Here is a 5,584-nt window from a genome sequence, read left to right on the forward strand (position 1 = left end):
AGCCTGGGTCCTGCCCACTTGGCCGGGACAATGCCAGTGGCCATGGAGAAGGCTGTCTGTGACCCTGGAGCCAAGAGGAAAGACAAAAGCAAAGCTGGCAAGTACCTCCCCCGGGCCAGAGGACTTTAAGGGCAGGAATGTTCCGGTGGCTGGGGTCTGCACAGGTGCTCTTCACCTAATGTGCTGCAAAGCCCCACGCGGTCACCATCAAATGTGGGTGGGGTTTGCCACAGTCAGGTCTCTGGGCGATGTCAATGGGGTCTGGGTATGGAAAACTGGGCCAGGTGGAGCAGGGTGTACAAGGTGACCTAGAGCATGGGACAACGTGTGGACTGGGCCACAGAAGCATCATGCAATGTCTGCAACCCATAAGAACCAGCCTTGACCACTGAACAGATGAGAAAATTCTATCAGGCAGTAAGCAGCCTTCTTCCAACAGAGCTGAAAGGGCAGCCGAGGGGTAACAGTGTGATTCAATGTCAGCCTCCCTGTGCCCCGGGCATGCTCTTTACGTCACCCTGGACCCAGAATGAAAATGTGCCCTCGTTATCAGGACATCAACTTCCAAAGGCTTTTTGCCTTTTGGAATCATAGAAATCCCCACTTAAGGGTTTTGAATCTTAGAGACTCTCTTTGCAAAGTCCTGCTGCAGCCCTGGAGAAAGGATTTCTAAGCCCAGCTCCCTCCTTCAGGTCCTCAGCGCTGAGCTCCAGTCCACGGGGGACACGCTGCGTCCGGAGTGTTGGCAGCCCCAGGCAGGGCATGCCAGGGATTTCTCCGGCTTATTGTTGAGCATTGCAAATGCATTTTCCCATAGACGAAGGGGTTAGGTTCCCAGGCCCGTCCATAAAAGCCCGTTTTTGTTTCATTTGTATATAATTTGCATTACTGCAATTCTTCACGGTACTGAAATGTGGAACTCTCAGTATAGAGAGCTCTACGACACTGCGTTCGTCAGAAAATGTCCCCAATTCAGCCTCGGCCTCCAGGAGGTGTGGTTCAGTGATGCAGGTCCTGGGGCACCCACCTAGTCCAGGTGGGGGTCAGTGCATGGGCACTGTGGCCAGCATTACCCAGAAGGTGGTCTAAGGCTATGGCGTCAACCCCAGGGCCAGGGAGGAGAACTGGGGAAGGAAAAGATGGGAAGAGCTGAGCCCCAGACTGAGGCAACCTTTCCTCCGTTAAGGATATCAGCTGGTCCAGCAGTTTCTGCAGGGGGAGGCTTACATGTCCTGCTAAATTTTCTGATACCCCGCACAAGCAAGGGCAGATGAAGTGAACCCAGCCAGACCTCCCCATCAGGACAAAGGGTTTAACCTGGAGAAGGGCAGTTAGGGCTCATCCCACAGGCTGAGTTGGATCAATCAGTAAAGTTATCATTACCTTAATCCGTGTCATACCATGTCCAGGCTCAGCAAGCCTGGTGCCCTGATTGATTAGTGATGTCTGCCAAGGCAAGGGGCAGGGACAGTCTGCCGCGAGGGCTACCCCCACCCTGGGAAAGTCAGTACCTGCCATATTTCTAGAGTTCCCTCTGGAAAGATTTGCTCTTACATACAAGTAGACACTTAGATCTTTTGCAGAAGTCCATAATAAAAGCATTACTTGTCAAAGATTATACAATTGGGCACAGAAATCTAAAAATGTTCTACACCAAATGATGTCTATGCAATGTAAAGAAAGTGGTCATGTTCTGGGGGAAAGGTGTTGCTTTTGGGTACACAAAAAATTAAGTGTAACCTGGATAAATGATATCAGTACTGTTGAAAATTATATGTTTCTTTCTTCAGTATCCAGAAAAACTTAGTTATGTAGTGCATTTGTGGCCACTGTGTATTGTACCTGAATTTTTACTGTGATTTTATTTTACATACTTTATGCTCCTTCAAATGTGTATATTAATATATTGGGGGAAGTAAAATACTATGTTATTGATTGCTCTGCAACATAATGTAAATGATGCTTTATCTCTAAAATGCTAAAATTCTATTACTGTGGCTTTAAAATGTTTTTCACCTGCAATCACCCCTCATACGGTCGGTTTCCTTGTAGGCTCAGGACCTTCTCTCGATGTAGTGCTTACACTATGTAAGTGATTACAGGCCTCAAGGGGAGCGTGGCATCAATCCTGGGATAGCAGAGGCTCCTTGGGAGAGTTCAATGTTCATGATACTCCACTGAGAGAGTTTGCTCCAGCACAGCCCAGGGACTGTTGACCTATGGGCAATCATTTGGTCCATGACCAGGCCCTCCAGCAGAGTAGCGCATGCTGGGCCCAGAGCTTCCGGTGGGAAGCGCTGGCTAGTTCCCTGACCCTTGCAGAGGTCAGCTCTCCACTGAAATCCACTGCAAATCTTTCATGCTTTTTAAATTAAAAAGATACCTTTTTATTAACGTAAGTGAGTGCAACCCATATGAAGCAATCACATTCAGGACATCTTTCTGAATGAATGAATGAAAGAGAGATAGATGATAGATACAGATATGGATGGATGATTAAGGCAGAGATGATAGATACAGGTACACAGATACTTAGTTGCACAGAGGTAAATACGGTAGTTGGAAGGTAAGACACATTTTTAAGTGAGTAAACACACAGCTCAGTCCCTTTTGCCAATCCTTACTTGACTTCTGCTCTGAGGTCTGAATTCTGGGCTGAAGACAAAGCTCTTCCTGGTCACAGATTTGTTCTGCCTATTCTGCAGCCAACTGATGAAGGACTGGCTGCCCTGCTCCTTCTTGCTGCCTGGTTGTTAGGGCCTCAGCTGAGAGGGTTGATCACAGTAAATACCCTGGTTTCTCTTTTTGGCCTTGTTGCTAAGGCTCCTGCAACGCCTCTCTACCTATGGGAGGAGGATGCGGGCAGTCAGGCCCCCGAGCCCTCCAGCAGCCCGGTGGTGTCAGACTGCAGACGACTGGGCGGGTTGCCCTCCTGGAGTATTGTCACCGCTGCATTGATCCCCATTACAGCTGCTGCGTGTAAAATAGACTTGGAGGCGGTGCTCACCCCGAAGGCGGGGGAGGAGTGTGCCCTGGTCACCAGCTCGACAGTAGCCTGCAGAGTAAAGTAGAATGTAAACATATAAGCATGCACTTCTGGTCGGCTGGCTCGTTTATAATCCCTGATCTGTTTGCTACACTAGATTTTCATATTTCACACTTTCTCTCAAGTAGAAAATGTTTGCAGTTTCCATGATTATGAAAATAATAATTTCTTTTTACCAAGTGTCTTACACATGCCTGGCACTTCTTGGGCTGCTTCCATGTTTCCTGCACTTCACTCTTTAGGACAAGCTAGAGGTGTGGTATTATTTAGGGTGAGCAGCTGTCGGGTTTTTCCAGGACTGGGGGAGGACGGCAGAAGAGTTCCTGGGACGTGGGACTTTCAGTGCTAAAACCAGCATGAATTGATCACCCTATATTAGCCCCATTTTATGGATGGGGCAACTGAGGCTCAGAGGAGTCCATGGCTTATCCAGGGCACACAGCGTGTGGGGCAGCTGGATCCTCATCCTCTTGGTCCCAAGGCCACGGCCTGTGCTCCTGGCCACCCACCACAGGCATGTTCTTATTTATACAGAACCATCAGAACATCTTTCCTAACGATTTAGACTCAGAGTGGGCTGAGAATGTCTGTTTCCAAGCCTTAAATTAATCCTGAAGACACAGGAGCAGAAAGTGGGATGGACTTGCGTGGAGCGAAGCTGCACGTGCAGCCTCCCGCCCCGAGGACACCCCCACACCTTGCTCTGGCCCCCGCGCCCCACACCATGCCTCCCATCCTGGGGAATGACCCTTGTCCTGCTCTGAACCCTGGCACTGTCCCCACTCCAGGGGGCCTGCCCTGCTCAGCCCACCGGAGGACTTTCAGACAGAATTTTTCAGAAGGAGAAAGGAAGAGGAAGACCTGCTTTTAAAACTAAGACAAAGTATACATACTTATTATAAGAAAATAGAGATAGATGAACAAATACTTATCCCCTCCTTACCTGCATCACACACACGAGACACCAGTGTAAAAAGGTTGGTGTATATCTGCTATGGGCTGAATTGTGTCCCATCAACATTCGTACGTTGAAGCCCTAACCCCCATCTGATGGTTTTGGAGGTAAGGGCTTTGGGAAAGAATTAGGTCATGGGGGCGGGGTGCTCACAGTGACATTAGTGCCCTTGTAAGAAAATACTCCAGAGAGCTTTCTCCTTTCTCTCTGCCTCTCAGTCTCTCTGTCTCTCTCCCTCTCCCTTGGGCGGACACAGTGAGAAGATGCCATCCACAAACCAGAAGAGGGCTCTCATCAGGGCCCGACTGTGCCAGCACCCTGGTCCTGGGCTTCCAGCCTCTAGAACTGTGAGAAATAAATTTCTATTCTTTATAAGCCACTCAGTCTATGGCATTTTGTTGCAGCAGCCTGAGCAGACCAAGACAATATCCTTCCATAACTTTCTCTTTAGTCATAAAATAAGCAATTGTCTGTGTGCACCTGTGTATATGATTTATGTAAAGTATTTGTTTGCTTTTAATTAGATATGGAACTATACTAGACACATTACTTTTTTCCTCACATGAAACTATTCCATGGCAATATATAGATATCTCCTCAAAGCTTATGCTAGAAAAAAAGGAGAGGCTAAATTAATAATAAAATTTTCCAACATAAGAGATTAGAAAAAGAACAAGCAAATAAACCCAAGGAACACAGAAGGAAGGAACTAATAAATGCAGAACAGACATTAATAAATCAGAAGACAAATTGCACCAGATGCCTTACGCACAGCTCAGTTCAGCCGGGACTCTGTCTGATGCCAGCTGTGGCCTCAGCTTCCGGTTGACGGCCCTCATCTCATCCCTTCCCAGACCTACACCTCTTGTGTCTTCTCTGATGCCATCAGGATCCCACTCAGCACTCATCTTGGAAGTACAGGAGGCTACCGCCCCATGGAGTAATTTCCCCTGTGGGAAGCAGGAGTCCCAGTCCTTCATTTCTTGGGCAGAAAATGATGGGACTGAACACAAGTAACAGGTTCCCTTGCCCACTCCACCCCTAAGGGGAGGTGAGCTGGGTTGAGGGTAGGGGTGTGTCCAGGGGTCAGCCGGAGGGGTGGCTTAGGTGATTTGCCCACCCCTTTGGTGGTGTTGAGTGCAGGGGCCATGCCCAGTACCCTGTTTTTGCTCCCAGCTCTTCAGAAGTGGCAATTGGGGTTTTTTGGTCTTTTTGTATCTTTTGGGGTTCTTTGGTCTTTTTGTATCTTTTATCCAGAATTTGCCCCCAACTGCAGATTACGCGGTTATTGTTAGTCCCATAATGTTTCTTTGTATTTTGTTGCTGGAGGAGACGTTTGTCCAGGTACAAACATTGCAGCAAAGAGTCCCGGGTCCCAGCCTGTCTCACAAAGTCTGGGAGAATTCTACACCCATCTCAATAGGTCCCAGATGGGCCAAGCTCCAGTTGCGCATAGCAGTGGCCAGCAGAAAATGTTCATTCCTTCAAGTGCACCTGGAACTAGGTTAACAATAAGTGAAGTGTTGTTGTTGTTTTTTAAGTTTCAACATGTTTTTAAAATTGCCATCATGCAGAGCACATTC

The sequence above is a fragment of the Monodon monoceros genome, unplaced genomic scaffold (assembly GCF_005190385.1).
Source record: "Monodon monoceros isolate NGI ecotype Baffin Bay Population unplaced genomic scaffold, NGI_Narwhal_1 Super_Scaffold_11, whole genome shotgun sequence".
Lineage (NCBI taxonomy): Eukaryota > Metazoa > Chordata > Mammalia > Artiodactyla > Monodontidae > Monodon > Monodon monoceros.